The following is an 18,503-nucleotide window of genomic DNA, read 5'->3' on the forward strand; positions in this document are numbered from 1 at the left end:
CTTAGGATAAATACAATCTACCATGTCTGCATTTGGTCTGCCCAGTGGGTTCCCACACCTGTGCCTCAGGGCAGAAAGCAAAACCACACTAAGACAAGGAAGTAGTATAGAGGTGGGATAACTGACTGAAGACTTTTGAAAGGCCATGTGGAAACCTACAATTGAAGATGCTTTATAATACACAAACCCATATAAAGGAGGTTTAAATGAAAATACCCTATTATGCTCTGACAATTCCTCCCCTGAACATAATATACTTCCCAATGAAAAGCCCAGGTCCAAGTTTGAGTTATCTTGTTTGGATTTGCTCATCACTGAGTCTCATACACACTCCCCAATCATTAAAGACTGCTGCCATTGCTCTTCCTTCCTTTTTGGAAGTCAATGGTAAGACCACATTGCTGAAGAAGATGGTATCTGGCACAGCCATCAATTCAGGGCAGAAAGCAAAACCACACTACGACAAGGAAGTAGTATAGAGGTGGGATAATGACTGAAGACTTTTGAAAGGCCATGAGGAAACCTATAATTGAGGAAGCTTTATAATGCACAAACACATATAAAGGAGGTTTAAATGAAAATACCCTATTATGCTCTGACAATTCACCCCCTGAACACAATATACTACCCAATGAAAAGCCCAGGGCCAAGTTTGGGGTACCTTGTTTGGGGTTGCTCATCATTGAATCTCATACACACTCCCCAATCATTAAAGACTGCTGCCATTGCTCTCCCTTCCTTTCTGGAAGTCAATGGTAAGATCACATTGCTGAAGAAGATGGTATCTGGCACAGCCATCAATTCAGGCATCTATCACATTATTTTCTGTATGTTGAGAACTTATCTATTACTCTTTAGCAGTTCCTTGGAGATATTTGACCCATTGCAAACCACCAAATGTCTATAGAAGAGGTAATCTCTTGGTAGCCTAGATTGCAACTCCCAGACCACCATCACCCTCCCAACATCTGTCCTAAGATCTGGCAATTGATATTCTAATTTCAGCTTCTCTAAATGGGCTAAACTGGAGAGGGAGCCCAGGGCCTCAGGCACACCAAGCAACAAACACTACAGGACAATACACTACACTTCACCACAGCACACTGCACCACAGGGCACTACAGTATACTACACTAGAGAACCCCAGATCTCCTGTTTCCCTGAGATCAACTTTGGCTGTCTACTGTGGGAACATGTCTTCTTTATATATCTGCAGTGGATATAGGAAAATATGTTTTAACCAAGATCACTTTGGTGTTTGTCTAGCAAGAGTGTTGGCAATGTTAAAGATTTTCTAATTGGCATACAACTTTATCCTCTGTGAAGATTCAATACAAGAACACAATGTACAACTATCAAATCACTTATCATTTCTTTTCATTGGGAGCTTTCAACTCCCATTTTCATTTTGACCTAATGTTTTCTTGTTGGTTGGTATTATGGTAGAAGCTGTTCCACACTCTTTAATTTTCTTCTCCTAGGTATAATGAACATTACCATACGACCCTGAAAATATTCATCTCATCAGATAGATTTAAAGTGGCTAAATACTCTTTTGCAAACAAATTATGGATTATGGAGAATCCGGGGGTTGAATTTTAAAGTACTTTCATCAAAATAGTCAGAATATAAAACCTCTTGACTAGTTTCTGGTTTATTTTAAAGGAACAGCTTACCTGTAACATAGAAATGTTTTTCTTAAACAAGGACTTGCTGTAACCAAGTCTGTGAAGATTAGCTTTAATTGTCAGTTGGAAACAACCTGGAGTCAATCTCAGAGGAGAGTCTCAACAAGGGATTTTTCCATGGGTGGCCTGTGGGCATATCTTTGGGGTTGGTTCTCTTAGTCAAATTAAATGATATGAAAAACCACAGCCCACTCTCAGAGGCAATATTCCCTAGACAGGGAGGAGGCCCTGAAATGCATAAAGGTGGAGAATTGAGCTGAACACAAGTAAGCACTCAAGCGAGCTAGTGAGCATATCTGTGTTCATTTCTCTCTGCATTGGAATGTCAGTGTGATGTGACCAGTACTCTCAAGCACCAGCTGTCACGACTTCCTGCAATGCTGGGCAGTCACATGAAAATGGAAGCTAAACAGTTTCTCTCCTAAGATGCTTTTTCTGAAGTGTCTCTTCATTTGTCCACCCTGTCAGATCTTCTCATTTGGAGACTTGAAACTATTTTTACTTTAATTCTCCATCAAATATAATAAGTTTCTGGGAACTGAACTTTCCCTTCTACAATGTTAAGTACTAGAATTAATTTCTTTTTCTTATTGTAATTTGACATCTGTTATCTAACAATCCCCATCTCCTTCCTTCTACTCAGGTCTCTGCAAGAACTATCTCATCTACTCTGCAATCACACCATGCATCATACTTCCTTGATCTACTCCCCACCCTAACTATGCGCAAATCACATCATAAGCATAGCTCATCTTTTTTGGACCAATTAGATCCTAAGAATATATACAATGAGGGCAATATATGGAGGACAGTAAAAGTCAGTTTAAGAGAGGAAGAGTCAAAAAATGGCCCAGATAGTTAACACAGTCTGGAGGGAATAGGACAGAGAGGAACAGAACAAGACACTTAATGTTCTTTTCTTGTCTGGACATTTCACACATGTGTGTATCCCTCACAGTCAACATGTTCACATATACTATATATATCACACAAACACATGTACACACACACTAACACACATGTATCCTGAAACACACACACACACAATTTTGGAAATTGAGGATGAGCTGTGCTGAGTCACATGCAGGTACTGACAGTTTTCCCTAAAAAAACAGCACACTCTTTCACATCAAATCACTGGGTCCATGGGGAACCTGTCCTAGTACATTGACTGTAACATAATTCTGCCTGTGAACAGGTTCTCAGAAATAGTAAGCTAAAGTGCTTTGTCAAAGGCTACTGGCCCATACAGAAACAACCCAAATCTGTAGTTTACAAATGGAGAGCAGGACTCTGTTGTGTTTTGGGGTGGATATATTTCTTTACATTCCCAAATTTTTCATTAATTCCCAACAAACAGTTGGAGCCTATTTGATATCGTAAGAAAAAACTCAGGGAAATAATATACACAATAACTAGGTGAGCTGTCAAAATAAACCATACAATGTTAAGTGGACCAAAGTGATAATATTAAAAAGTTTATTAAATGAAAAACAAAGTAATGGAGTACAATGAAGGCTTTAAAAAACTTCCACATGCCTTTGGCGTATTAAAAATATTTTTGCTATTTTATTATTTAGTTTAAAAGACTTGAAAGCAGATGAAATACATGAAAATTATTTGAAATCCCTGCCTAGCAAATGCACAGTTTGCCAGCAGCACTCAGAGGTGTTAGAAGAAAAGAGAAAGGAACCTCTCCTTGTGACATATGCATGGCATAATGGGAGGGGCTTCCATTCTCTACTTTATACTGGAAGGCACCCCAGAGGGCTGTGCAGCACTCACAAACAAGGCATTGTTATCTGGGAGGGAAGGGACCCTGGACTCTCCATTGGTTGGAGAACATCCCAGCTCTAGTTTTCTAGATACTCTGTGTGGACAGGCTAATGTCACTGAAGAACCTTGATTACATGTCCTTTGAACCACTCTCTCTTCCTTCCTATAGTCAGAGTCTTCCCAGCCTTCCAATAGTTCAGTGACTGTTAGAACATAAACATGTGTTCTGGGCTTCCAGTGTTGAGTCTGCTCAAATATTCCCAGGAGTCTGCCTAATTTTTCTTTACCTCCAGCCTCTTCATAAACCTCCCTCACAGCAGCACAGCCAGGCTCCTACTCTGTCTCCAACCCTCCTCCTGGGACAATCCATTGCTCTGGGTACTACTGCTACTCACCAAAGGCACCTCTTCCTCCTGCTTGCTGTGGAAGCACAGGCAGGCTGTTCATTATTGAAGCCCTTGAGGGTATATTCAGTGTCTGTTTGGTCTTGAACTTCATCCTAGACCTGGGCTCTTGCTGCTTATGCTCAGGACTCCAGTGTGGGGACCAGGCCTATGCCACCTCACCAGGAAGTAGTGCCAAAGAAAGCACAGTGCTCTGGTGCCACTGGGAGGAGCATAGGCAGTGCTAACAAGGATGGCAAGGATGAGCTCTTCCAGGGATGAGGGGCTGAACACAGGCTACTGCAGTCAGGGAGAGATGGTGGAAGCACCACCTCTGCTCCAGCACCTGCTGCTCTATTTGGAGCCCATAGCTGCTCTTAACCACTCCTGGCTGCACCCACCTCCCTGGCCAAGGGAAGAACTAGGCTGCTAGGTCAAGCAAAACAGAGATAATTAGAAGCAGAAGTGTGGACCATGCAGAGAAGCAGAACAAGTTAGGATTTTTAAATCCTGTAAATTTTATATGAGTGATGAAGCTAGTAGAAAAAAAAATAACTCCTTAAAAACAACAAAAGCTTCCATGAGACTTACTCATTAAAAGTGGATATTGGCCAGAAACTTAGAATACCCAAGATACAATTTGCAACAAACATGAACTTCAAGAAGAAGGAAGACCAAAGTGTGGATACTTCGTTCCTCCTTAGAATGGGGAATAAAATGCCCATGCAGGGAGTTACAGAGACAAAGTTGAGAGCAGAGACAGAAGGAAGGATCATCCAGAGACTGCCCCTCCTGGGACTCACCCCATAAACCATCACCAAACCCAGTCACTAGGCAGATGCCAACAAGAGCCTGCTGACAGGAGCCTGATATAGCTGTCTTCTGCGAGGCTCAGCCACTGCCAGGCAAATACAGAAGTGGATGCTCACAGTCATGCATTGGATGGAGCACAAGGTCCCCAGTGAAAGAGCCAGAGAAGTACCCAGGGAGCTTAAGGGGACTGAAGCCCAATAGGAGGAACATCAATATGTACTAACCAGTACCTTCAGAGCTCCTTGGAACTATACCAACAATCAAAGAAAACACATGGTAGAACTTGTGGCTCTAGCTATATATGTATTAGGGAATGGCCTAGTTAGTCATCAATCAGAGGATAGGCCCTTGGTCCTTTGAATTTTCTATGCCACAGTATGGAGGAATCCCAGGACCAGGAATGGGAGTGGGTGGGTTGGGTAGCAGGGGATTGGTGAGGGTGAGAGGAGATTTTCAGAGGGAAAACTATGAAATGTAAATAAAAAAATATCTAATTTAAAACAAAAAACATCAATAGCAACAGAAACAACAACTTAAGAAATGTGTGAATCTAGGGGGAATGTTTCTTAAAAAAATGGCATCTTCTAATGGAATTGAACATGTTTGCTATGTTATAGTCAAGTTGTTTCATTACCATTAGATTTATTAACTTCTCATCACTATGAAAATGTAAGGATTTAAAATTATTATTAATGTTTTAATGTTTAATCAGTTATTTATTTATATGCAGATCTTAGCTTCACCCTCCTCCCTTCACAATCCCTCTTTCCAGTGGCCCCCTGCAGGCCACTCTTCCTGCCCTTCCCCTCAGAAAAGAGGAGGCCTCCTAGGAATAACAACCAGTCTTCTCATATCACGTTGCAGTCAGCCTAGGTGCATCTTCCCCTTTTCAGGCTAGATGAAGCATTGCAGTCAGGAGAAGGGGATGCCAAGGAAGGCAATACAGTCAGAGACAGTCTCTGCTCCCACTTTAGGAGTGCCACATGAAGACCCAGCTATGAAACTGTTACATATGTGGAGAGGACCTAGGTCCATTCCCTACATAGTCTCTGGTTCACAGTTCAGTCTCTATGAGTTACTATGGGCTCAGATTAGTTGAATCTGTAGATTATCTTGTGGTGTCCTTGACCACTGTGGCTACTTCAACCCTTCCTCTGCCTCTTCCACAAATTCCCCAAGCCTCTTTATCTGTTTCCAGAGCTGCTGGGTGAAGTCTCTCTCTGATGATAGTTATGCTAGACCCCTGTCTGCAAGTATAGAAGAATATCGTTAATTATGTGGGGGTGGGGGTTCCCTCTCATGGCATGGGTCTCAACTGGGCTATTCATTATTTGGCCCTTTCCACAAATTCTACCTCATCTTTTATCTTGATCATCTTAAAAACAGGAAAAATTGTGGGTCTAACGTTTGGTGGCTGGGTTGTTGTTTCAGTCCCTCCATTGGAAGACTTGCCTGGTTACAGGAGATGGCCAGTTCAGACTCCACATCCCCCATTTCTAAGAGTCTTAGCTACAGCCACCCTCCAAGTTTCCTGGGGGTTTCCATTGTCCTAGGTTTCTAATTCTTCCTAGAGTGCCTCCCACCTTCAATCCAGGTACTGCTATGAAGAGAGGTGTGCAAGTGCCCTTGTAGTTTGGTGGAGCATCATTACATATATGCCAAGGAATGGTTCAACTGGGTCCTGAGGTAGAAATATTTACAATTTTCAGAGAAACCATCAAGTTGATTTCCAATATAGTAGTACAAATTTGCACTCCCACCAGCAACTGTGTTCTCCTTGGCTCACAATTTCATCAGCATGAGATATCCCTTTGTTTTTTGACCTTAGCCATTCTGAGGGCTGTAAGATCTCAGAGTACTTTAGATTTGCATTTCCTTGATGATGATGACTTTGGCTGGAAATGCACGGCTTTTCAGGCACTGTCTATGCCAGGCTTCCCTATTTCAAAGACACCAAGCAACCAGGATAACTGAGACTGTTTAGGAAGCTGAATGAATCACACAAAGAGTAATAACAGATCGAGGACATGCTCCAGGCTTGATGATACACTCAGTTCAATTTATCACATAACTGTCATGCTGCCTACACAGTTACTGTGATTTCTGACAAACAAATCAAAATTACCTCTTGGATTTTCCTGTGTACACAGAGCTGGCCCTGAAATTTGTTCTACCTCACAGGGAAACAAGCCATGGAAACAGACAGGTATACTTAAGAAACTCCTGATTCCTGGTTGAGTCTGTTGCTTCCAAGATCTGCCACCCGAAGCAGATCTCCAAATGTTTCAAGGACGCTGTTTGCTCAACTCCTTGTTAATCTCCACCTTCTGGGGACCTAAAGAAGAGTAGTGGCTTTCAAGAATGGTGGAAATCTTAGCGCTTTCTCAGCCTCCCTGCATGGATTATCAACTCTAACAGGGTAAATGTAATAAAACAAAGTGAACGTTTTCTATTTTCATAATCCACATTAACATTTGGTGGGAAATCTCAGAAGAGTTCATGATCGCCAGGAGCACCTGGCCACATTCTCCCCATTGGCTCTTACTAGGTTCTCCTTTTTTTTTTTTCTGTTGTCTTGTCTAATCTAAATAAACAGCCTTGGGTACTCAGATTCTGGATAGTTTGCCCTTCCCCTTAAGACCTGTGTATGAGCTGTGTCTCCTCTTATGACTCTATGTATCAGGTTGAGTACTTAGTAGAGCTGTTTCTAACTCTCCATCACCTGATACCCACAGGAGCTTCTATCCCTCAAAGACAGGTGGTTCTCCAGAGCTTAGATAGTAGATATGACTGTGAACAACACTCTGACTCAGCTAAACAAACTTCATGCCTAGTTGTACCAAGAGGTTCTTGAGGCTCCTCTGCAGCTTCCCCTTCCATTTGAATGGGGATGGCTTACAGATTCAGAGGTTCAATCCCAAATGATCAAGGTGGGAACATGGTGGCATCCAGGAGGGAATGGTACAGGAGAATCTGAGATTCCTACATCGTCATCTGAAGGCAGCTAATCGAACACTAATTTCCAGGTAGTAAGGGTTACTTAGGGTCTTGCCCACACCAACAGTGACACATCTACTCCAACAGGGCCACAGTGTCTATGAGTGCTATTCAGTGGATTGAGCATAGACAAACCATAACAAATATTGATGTAAAAATGCTCAATAAAATTCTCGAAAATAGAATCTAAGAACACATCACAATGATCATTCATGTTGATCTACTAGGTACCATGCAAGGAATGCAGAAATGATTCAATTTGCAAAAAGTGTGGAACTACATATTTGAGGCTCATGGAATCACAAAATATTTGCAACCTGTCCAGATATTGAATCCTTTATCCTCAGGCTGGTCCTCTTGTCTAAGAGCTGTGGTGTCTACAACTATTCTACTGAGAGAAGCAGATAAGTTACCTCTGGGTCAGCATCTTATACTTACATCACCCCATGCAGTTAAGTTTCTTCTCAAAGAAACACCACAGCCCTGGCTGTTCAATGCATGGGTGAAGGGCCTACTCTTGGACTATCCTGGAGTCTGGTTTGAAAAACACATTGTCTTCAATTCTGCCACCATCTTGACAGATGATGACCCACAGAAGCTCATTAATAATTGCATGACAAAAGAAACATGAAGATACAGATCTGACTAGAACTAATGAACACCTCCACATCCCATGAAAGATTCTGAGGAATGCTCTACATGAATGGAACATCTTCATTAAACCTGGAACCAGGTACACAGGGTCTTCAGCAGATAATTACTCTATTGAGGACACAAGTAATCAGGGCACTGAGTTGGCTGGCCAAAAATTGTCCCGAAGAACAGTGGAAGCCTGGCATAGTGGCTCGAGCCTTTAATCTCAGCAATTGGGAGGCAGAGGCAGGCAGATTTCTAAGTAAGAGGCCAGCCTGGTCTACAGAGTAAGTTCCAGGACAGCCAGGCAATATAGAGAAACCCTGTCTGGAAAGAAACAAACAAATAAAGAACAGTGGATTCTACTGACATTCTGGTGACATACTGTGACCCACTGCTGACTGAGAATCTATAGTATAAACAAGGGGAGTGTAAAAATATCAAAAGGGTAGCTGAAACCAATGTTTGGTGGTGGACACCAGAGGGAAGGATCACTCTGCCAAGAAATACGGGCAGGTTTCTGGAAACAAACCTTCACCAGACTACAGGACTGGCATCCACACAATTTTCTAAGTTGCTCATAACAAGGTATGGTATAACTGGACTTAACAGCCTGGCTCAGTTCCTCTAAGCAATATGTCAGTTTTTCAGGAAAATACATGTAAAGACAGATACTTCTGCCAGAAGTGGGAACATATGAGGGGCCAAACTATGGTCAATTGTGGGAAACTAACATCACTGATATGTGTCCTGCTGGAGGATGATAAGAGTCCAAGCTTGTTTTTAATGAAAACTTCTATGAGCGTATCCACTAGTCTGAAACTTCTAAAAGAGTAGCTGAAAAGCTCTTCAAGGCACTTAACCAACAATTATACCACACCCTTTCAATTGTGTCAAACTATAGCGGAGCATTCATAGCCAAAAGCTGTCAATAAACACTGAATGATTTATGAATACATAGGAAACTTCATGGTGCATGCAGACCTCAGAGTTCTGGTCTCATGCAAGTAAAGGAGAGTTCCTTAATGGAAACACTACAAAACTCTCAGAAGAGTTCAGGGACAGGTGTATGGGCCTCCTTCTTACTTTGGCCCTATTGTACCCAATACAGGGAGGGATTCATCCCTATACTATTTTATTGTAATGCCTGCCCCATTGCTTTCCCAGCTCAGATATCATTAGCTAGCCAAAATATAACTATTTCTTTTTCATTATCCATGTTCTCTGGTTCCCCATAAAGGCTCTTCATACGACTAACAGAGAGACAGAGTGGACTTCCTAGTACCCCACCATCTCTCCAGACACCTTTGGGGCTTGTTGTAGTGATGTTCCATAATCAAAGGTGGTAGCCAAAGACGACACAATCGAATTGGAAAGCTTTTGCATGATTTCTCCACTCTTATACCTGCGAGGTTAGGCGGCATTTTACCATGCACTCAGCACAGCCAGGTCAAGAAGGCAGAAGGCACTGATATCAATGCCAAAGAGAGCCCCTTTTGAAATAATAGATCCATTCAAATTGAGGTTTTACTGGACACGAGGCCTTTTCATCCCCTATCCATCCAATTGAATCTTGGATATCTTATGAATACAGAATCATATTCAAACCCCCAACAGTCTCAGGCCTAGAACTGGGAACTTAAAAAGGTAGAAACTAGAGAAGTGAGAGCTAATGGGACTATAAGGAAGAAATTCAATGTCCCTGTAGGCCTTTGTTCACAGATATCTATTTTGTCTGGTTGTTTTGGAGACAGAGAGAATGTGGGATTTTAGCTTTTGAAGAAGGGACATAAACTTTACAATTTGATGTTGCCCCTGTACCTGACTTCTTCAATTGCCAAGTACAAGGGAGTTTTCATTGCAAAGAAATGGGGTTGTAAATCAGAGATTTTGTGAAAACCCATGGCTAACTACATTGAAACAATGTCTAATCTCAAGGCAGTTGCACACTAAAATATATAACCCAACTCCTGTACAAGTAAAGGGGCAGGAGTAGGTTTTTGGCCTCTGGGAAACAGAGACACATGGGTAAATCGACTGTTTGTTACATGAATGGACCCCAGAAGTAGATTTATATTGGAGAAGAATCTCCCTCATAAAAGGATCCTAACAAAGATGAGCGACCCATGCCATGGCACTAACAAACTTTCCCCATTCAAAGCTCTGGACTTGTAGTGAAGCAGAGAGAAATCTCTAGCTTTGGAAGGAGAAGTTGCCAAGAGGTATGCACAGGGGCAAAAGAGAGACTCCAGGAAAAAGCACCTCAGAAACTGGTCAAGATGGGGCAAGCTGGTAAACCAGTAGGCCATGGAAGTTCCATATGACATCATCAGTAGTCACTTCCCTGGACAATCTGTTTTATCCAAGAGAACCCTAGAATCTTCTGTGATGTCACCACTGTTGTGGTAACCAGAGCAGCTTGTGGGGTATTCCTTCAGATCCTCATGGGTTCCCAAGGAGGCATGTTGTCCATGCTCCTCAGGGTCTTTGGGAGAGAGAATAGAATACACACAGACACCAGACCAAGGCAGAAAGAGTCCGGACACCCGTCATGGTGGGAAAGGGCAAGAAACAACTGGTCATGGAGAAGGCACAGTGAGTCCTGGGCAAGGTTTGGGGAGCTACCTGGAGGATGTGGGCTTCAGCTGTTCCTTCCAGGAATAGGGATTATGATCTGGATCCTTCAGATTCTTCAATGGTAGAACCAGAGTCAAGAGTGTCTGATGATTAGTTTTACAGACAGCCTGGTATTGACAAGCCTGCAGTTTCTTTGCTGAGAGATCTTAATTTCCCCCTGAATGGAAATTAGGCAGAGCAAGCTCTGTGAGAATAGAAAAGTGTTGTTCTCAGTATAGAGTGTTCATGTACTTCATCTTAATATAGTTTCCTCTAGGTTACATGAGCTTGTGATGCCGAGAATAGAGAGGGCTATTCCCCTGCCTATGAATCAACGTCTCAGACACTTTGGTATTGAACACATATGATGTGGACTGATTCACAGTCTGGGGTTCCTATAGTAGTGTATGAGCTCTCATCATGCATTTGAAGAAGACTAGAAAAGTGTTGGCTAGTGTACTAAGAGGTACTGATTTTGTTGTCAGATATGAGCAGACAATGCCCTCCATTTATTCTTGCCTGGCACAGCTTATGCATTTCAGGGCTAGGGTGATTACAATAGGAAGTCAGGCATATGTTTAGTGATGGTGGTTATGAACAGGGACCTAGCTGAGGAGCCCAGCTTGAAGATATCTATGATGCACTATCAGGTATTCTCGGTGTCTCTAGATTTTCCCCTTTCTTAGGCTTCTGTGTAGGACAAAGCATGGTTTCCCTTTCCCTGCCCTATTATCTCTACAAGGTTACTAGTGTTTTTCTACCTACAGGGTCTGTTGGGGAGGCATCCCCCCAACTTCCCACCATCAATGAGCAGGAGAAGAGACGGGAGAGGTTGGAGAAGCTCAAAAGAGAGCTCCAGAACATAAAAAATGCCAGAGACGAACTTCAGGGAATCCTGGCCAACTACACTAACAAGGATTTAAATGACAGGTAGTCTTTATGCCCAGATCTCTGCTGACTATCTTGGGCCATCCCTGTTAAGCCCAGATTCCCTCATACCACAGGTGGCTACAACTCCAGGCTGTCTGCATATCCAAATCAATTTTGCTGATTGGATTGTCTACACAGAACTTCAAGTTCAGATAGGAGTGATATGGGGTCACAGGCATTTTGATTCCTCCAAAAGTTATTCAGAGCCTGTGGCATGAATCACAGTCTGGGGATGAAGGTAGTAATGTGTGCGCTCTCATCCTGCCATTTAAAAAGCTTACACAGGTGTTGGTTTGTAGGAGTTGCTAGGTAATGTTTGTTTATAGCCAATCCTTTCCATAATTGACCAGGCAGTAATTTGGGAACAATTGGTCCTCTCAACAGCTGGAGAGGCCTGTCCCACATACTGCCTCTCAGTATGACTGGGTTAGCTGCAGTTCATAATGGCTTTTCTCAAATTTTGTTCATTATACTCTCAGATAAAGCCAAATCAATTTATTTATTTGGCATTCTGATTGAGTGTAAGTGTGTGTGTGTGTGTGTGTGTGTGTGTGTGTGTGTGTAAAAGAGAGAGAGAGAGAGAGACAGAGACACAGACTCAGAGAGATACTGGGTGCATGTGAGCTTGTGTGTGTGTTTGTGGATGTGTGTGTTCCTGTGTGTGTGTGTGTTCCTGTGTGTGCAGCTTAAGATCTAGAGAGTCTGTGTCATGTGATATATCCTTAGGTTTTGCCTGACTCCATTTCCAGGCAATAACAGTGAGGAAGCCAGGGAGGTTCATTCTGAGTAGCAGAGGACTTGACCTCTGTGCTCACCATGGATGCACATTGGAATCTCCTGGTTTGTTATAAAGACTTTTCCCTGTAGATATGATTATGTCCTTTGGGAATTTATGTAGCAATAGAGCCAAGGATTGACTATTCCATGTCGAAACCAGGAGGACAATCATACAGATTTAGCGTGGACCCAGGCCTTTGACACAGATTCCTGGAAAGTTCTGGGAGAGTCAGTCTATTCTTTCAAACCCCTTCAGGGAGCTGAAGCAGATCAGCACCCTGCCTTTTCTTCCCTGGGCTTACTGGCCCAAGGTGAAGAGTAATAAGTTTAATAAGCACCAAGTTGAACAGGTAACAAGGAGCTAGGTCCAGTGGCATATATGTGGTGGGGAAGTGCATGATTCAGCTTGAATTGAAATGATCCTTGTATCCTTAGTTCACGGGACAATTTGTTGCTTGGGCCATGCCCTCCCACAGGATCAACTTTGAGACATATATGCTTGAGATGCAACATGACCAGGTGATGAATGACCTGAAGAGAATGCCCAGGGACATCAGTGAGGCCTTATCCAAGTGCAAGGAGTTGACTAAAGAAAATCAGTTCTACTGGTGAGTGACTAACAGGGTCATGACCTCAGAACTAGGCCCAGGATATGTCTGACAATCCTTGTCTTTGAACTAACGTGGGGGCTTAGGTCCTATACTCTTAGTCTCTAAACAGGAAGCCTGCCTCCTTCAAACAAGGCACTAAGATTTTAACATCTTACACTCATTTTGACCAAGGGTGAAGAGTCTGGGAGCCCCTCAAGCCACTGTCCTTTCCAACTAAGTATCCTCAAGATCGAAACGTTTCCACCATGATGGAGATATCAATCAATCTTGGGCCTCGTGGGCTCTGAAAGTAGATTCATAGATGGGGTTTCCAGGAGAAACATAGAAAGATAGTGTGATGCTAGGGTCTCTTCACTCCTAGAGAATTTTTCCCTATACCTATAGGTGGTTTTTTAATTCCACAGACTCATAAGCACATATAGACCCCATGTTCTTTTCTGAGAGATACATGAGTCCCTGTTGGTGTCAGGGTTTTCAAAAGAACCTTGGGTCTTCTGTAAAGTGGCAGTCCTCTGGATTTGATCTCCCTCTATGGCCAATCTGGATACTTGTCTGGGGCTGTCTGGGGATCAGGGCCCATGATGAAGGAATGGTGCTTGGAGGAATGGGAGGAAGATGGATGGATGCTGCCTGGAATCACCAGGTTTTGTTTGTGGCTCAGCTTTAGGAACTGCCACCTCCTGATTGAATCTAAGCTCATCCAGCACAAAGTCAGGATGTTGAGGAGTGAGAACAGACAGCTGCTAAGGGATCAGACTGCATTGGCAGAATACAACATAGAAATAAAAATACTATGTAAAGAAGGCAGCCAGAAGATCAAAGACCACTATACTACGCAGCAGCAGGTAGGATGAATGAAGCATCATAGGCAGAATGCCCTAATGTGTAATCATAAAGACAGTCAAGCCTATGTAACCATCCTGCACCTTATCCAGGCTCTCTCCTATGTCTCATCCAGTTTTACACTTCTGTGATCATTTCCAAGACTTTCTGTGGAGTTACCCTCTTTTGAAAAAATTGGATTTCAGCCATGCCCTCTCATCCCAATACCAGTCGGCCACCTCTAGCTTGCCACTCTAGGCAGAGGAGATCCTGGACCCCTGAATGCAACATATTTAGGCTCTATGGTATGGAGAGGTGCCTCAGGATGCCACTTCCTGAATTATCTAGGAACCAGGGCCTCTGTTCTGCTCTATGGCAACTCATCCAGAGGGGTTTGAGCCTGTCCTCTCCTAGGACAGAAGGGCAGGCTCCAATTTTATTGTGTATGTATATGTGTGTGCATGTGTCTCATGGCTTGGCTGAAAAGATGCAGCGTCCTTTACATGTCTCTGAGATGAAGTACTCGTACAGGATGGCAGTATCTAAGAAGCAATACACATAGCAGGGCTATTGGTTTTTTTTTTTTTTTTTTTTTCCTTCATGAGTATCCCCTTTAGAGTTCAATGCTTACCCTTGGGAAGAATTCCATGAAGTACACTCTTGCTGATTACAGTATCCTTTCAGTGTGCATGAATTTCCTGTGAGATGGTTTCTCTGGGGATTCCCAGATATAGGGGTTCACAAGGAGAGCCAAGGAAGGATTCAGCACTCCAGAAATAATAAGAGCCTTCACTTCAAAGTTTGCTAGGCTCCCTAGATTGCCTCTGTTCAATAATAGATTCAGACCCTGATACACACTTATTTTTCAATATAAAAAATATTTAGACTATTGGAGAAATGTGGTGTTTTACTTTAACTCCAGCACAGTGTGTAGTTCACAATTCAGTGTCAAGCAATACTTTACATTTGAAAAAAACATCCAGGCCCAGGTGCTCTCTGACCCTTCTCCTATGGAGATACAGGAAAGATCTCAGATGAAAGGTCATACTGGATTATCCTGATGAGTAAAGCTGATGTTTCCTGGATCGCTGACATGGCAAGATCTCACCAGGCTTTTTTCTCTTCCTCCCATAGGTCTGAAATATTCTGCAGAAGCTCAAACAGATCAGAGACCAGGTCAAGATCTTGCTCCGACACAACTGTTCACCAGGATCACTGGATGTACAAAGCAAATTAACCACCATTGCATCTAATCCTTGTAACCATGGCAATCTTGGGCTGCATTTTCTTCTATTTTGGTTTGCTATGGGTAATGAGGCCTTTATTTTGTCTAGCCTCTGGTCCAGCAAGACTGCCTGTTTGGAAGGCTTCAGAGAAGTACTGAGATACATCAAGATCTGCTGGGCATACAGCAGGACTCTGAGAATGCCAATTTTGGCCGGTCCTGTTGGGTCATCAAGAATTATTTCATAGTGATCAGTCAAGTGAATTTGAAAAACTTTGAGGTATCGTCTGTAACATCTCTCATGTTAGCCTTGAAGGACTAATCCATCAGCAGAACACCCACCCCAATGAGGCACGCCTATATTCATCTTCAACAGATTATTACCATCAGTGACTGCTTTGCACTATTTCACCAAGGCCAGCAACAGGCTGTGGGTCTGTGCTGAACATCTGCAGCAAGAGAATGATGCTTAGCTTAATTATTTTGTTTGGTTTTTGGTTAGAGTTTTGATTTCTTTGGGTCTTTGTTTTTCCTGTGTTTTCATTTGAAGTTTCATTATATATTCATTATCTTTTTGTTACTATAACTAATTTGTATTTTTTGCTAAGTTTATATCTTTTATAAACTGACTCCCCACGTTAAGATGTTATTGAATAAAATTAGTGTATTGTTATGGATAAAACATCATCTCTAATTATTTCTATTATAAGGACATTCTGCATTTATGCGTAATTCATACATAGTCCTGTAACACTAGAAGTTTCAGGCAGGAATGGGACTCTTCAAGTATTATGTTGTTTAGGCTTCATAAGTAGTGCCCAGCCAGCCAGAGCTCCACAGAAAATTGAGCTTTTGATGCGGATAATGTGTCAAACTATGTGGATCCCAATGTCAGGATGGAAAAAGTATCCATGCTCTATCTCTATAGTCAAAAATTTAGCTACAGTCATAATGTACTCTCCTGTGGATGAACACGTCGGACAAACAAATTAGAAACACAACAGTATTTCTCTAATACATCTCAGGAAACAAAAATATTCACACTGAGTAATTAAAATCTTCTGAATTATAAATGAAGTGATTGGGATTAAAATGACCTTCAAAGGTCATTTCATAATTGAAGGTTTGATACCTACTTCATAGAACTGTTTTACAAAGGAGTAGTAGATATGGACTTGCTGGAGGAGTTGTGACAATGGAGGTAAGCATTGAGGTTTCAAAAGCTCATGCCAATCCCTGCCTCTGTCTTTGTCCCTGTCTTTGTCACTATCTCTCTGTCTCTGTTGATCTCACTATGTTTCTCTCTCTTTTTCTCTATATCTCAGTCTACAATGTCTCTGTCTCTGCCTCAGTCTTTCTGTTTGTCTGTCAATCTGTATCTATCTATCTCTTTCCTCTGCCTCCTCTATATGTATCAGATGCAAGTTCATCTACTCCTCTATTTTTATGATGCCTGTATGCATGCCTGCCTGCCTACTGCCTCGTTCCCCACCTTGACAATCCTGGATCACCCTTTTATATTGTTGGCCAACCCCAATTGAATATTTTCTTTATACGTTATCCTGGTCAAGATGTGTCCTAGCAATAAAACAGTGAATAAGAAAGCAAAAGAAACTCTTAATCAATGCAAAGATGAGCTACAGGATGTGAGAGGATCTTCACCAAGTGTACATATGACAGAGAGTTCATTTCTAGACAATCGGATGGTGTTTAAAACCAAACACCAGGAAACCTGCCTGTTAAATATTAAAACATTATAAATTTAAACATTTCAAAATGTTCTATGGCTGTACATGGTAGTGCACACCTGTAATCCCAGCAGTCAGAAGGCAGAGGCAAGAAGAACTGCATGAGCCTCTGGACAGCCTGGTCTATGTACTAGATTCTGGGACAGCAGGGTTAACTAGAGAATCCCAGTCTCAAACACACTCCCTTCTTATGTTCTGTCGAACCGAACAGAATCTTCAAGGAAGAGAAAGAAATGGATCATAGATATGTATTTAAATATTTAATATCCTTCCTCATAGGAAAATGCAAATTAAAATAGTTTTAACCTTGTATCTTACTGCAGTCAGAATGGCTATTACCAGTAGACTAAGGACCACAACTGTTGGCATGAGTGTGGGGTAAGAGAACATATATTCACCTGTACAGTCATTACGAAAAACAGGAGAAATGTTCTGCAAAACATTACTAGAGATAGATCTTCTATATGAACCAGCTGTACTATTTGTGGTGGTGTGAATGAGAAGAACCCTTATAGGCTCATAGATTTGAATACTTGGTCAACAGGGTATAGCACTATTTGATCGAATTTGGAGCTGTGGCCTTCTGTGGGGGTGGGCTTTAAAGTTTCAAAAGCCCAGCTCAGGGCCAGTATCCCTGCTTCCTGCAGATCCAGATCCAGAACTCTCAGCTACTTCTCCAACACCATGTCTGCCTGTGCATGATTCTGTCAAGACTAAAATGTACTAAAATTCTGAAATGGTAAGCAGACCCCCATTTAAATGCTCTCCTTAAAGGGACCTATCATGGTCCTGGTGTCTCTTTCTAGCAAGAGAACACAGACTTAGACACTATTCCAGGGCATATAGCCAAAGGCATTATCCTAAGACAGAGACCTGGGTGTGCTCATGTTCCTTGCTGATTTATTCACAATAGGCAGGACATCAAAACAACCCAGACGTAAATATAACTGATGAAAGGATAATGAATATATGGTTCATATACACAATGGTAATGAACTGTGACAATATAAATGACATTTACAGGTTAATGGATGGAGACATGAATAATCTTTCTGAGTGATATAACCCAGACCCAAAAAGACAAATACCACATGATGTGTCTTATGTTGATAGTACCTTTGAATGTCTAGAGATGTGTATTTAAACTGCAGTATCCATAGAAGGTAATGCACTAGTGTTGGGTTATAGGAGGATATTTCAAGAAAATAATAGAACACATAATTTGTGAAGGAGAAAAAAGGAAAACAGTAGGACAGAGTGAGGTAAATATCTTGGGAGATTGCAGAGGAGTGTGGTGGCTTGAATATGCTTGATCATGGGAGTGGTACCTTTAGGAGTTGTGGCCTTGTTAGAAACAGTGTGTCAGTGTGGAGGGTGAGCTTTTAGATCCTCCTACTAAACACCAGTTAGACAGTCTTCTTGGTGCCTTCAGAATAAGATGTAGAGCTCTTAGCTTCTTCTCCAAACTAATGTCTGTCTAGATG

General features: G+C 42.1%; 1 long non-coding RNA gene and 1 pseudogene across 1 annotated transcript in view; both read right to left on the reverse strand.

Annotated features, from left to right (window-relative positions):
* LOC147001777 (uncharacterized) overlaps positions 1 to 18,503 on the reverse strand; it is a 52,105-nt gene that overhangs the window by 21,685 nt on the left and 11,917 nt on the right. The window lies entirely within an intron of this gene.
* Positions 3,429 to 9,714, reverse strand: LOC147001779 (diphosphoinositol polyphosphate phosphohydrolase NUDT4B pseudogene; annotated as a pseudogene).

Source organism: Mus caroli, unplaced genomic scaffold, assembly GCF_978045245.1.
Source record: "Mus caroli unplaced genomic scaffold, Mus_caroli_1 scaffold_12, whole genome shotgun sequence".
Classification (NCBI taxonomy): domain Eukaryota; kingdom Metazoa; phylum Chordata; class Mammalia; order Rodentia; family Muridae; genus Mus; species Mus caroli.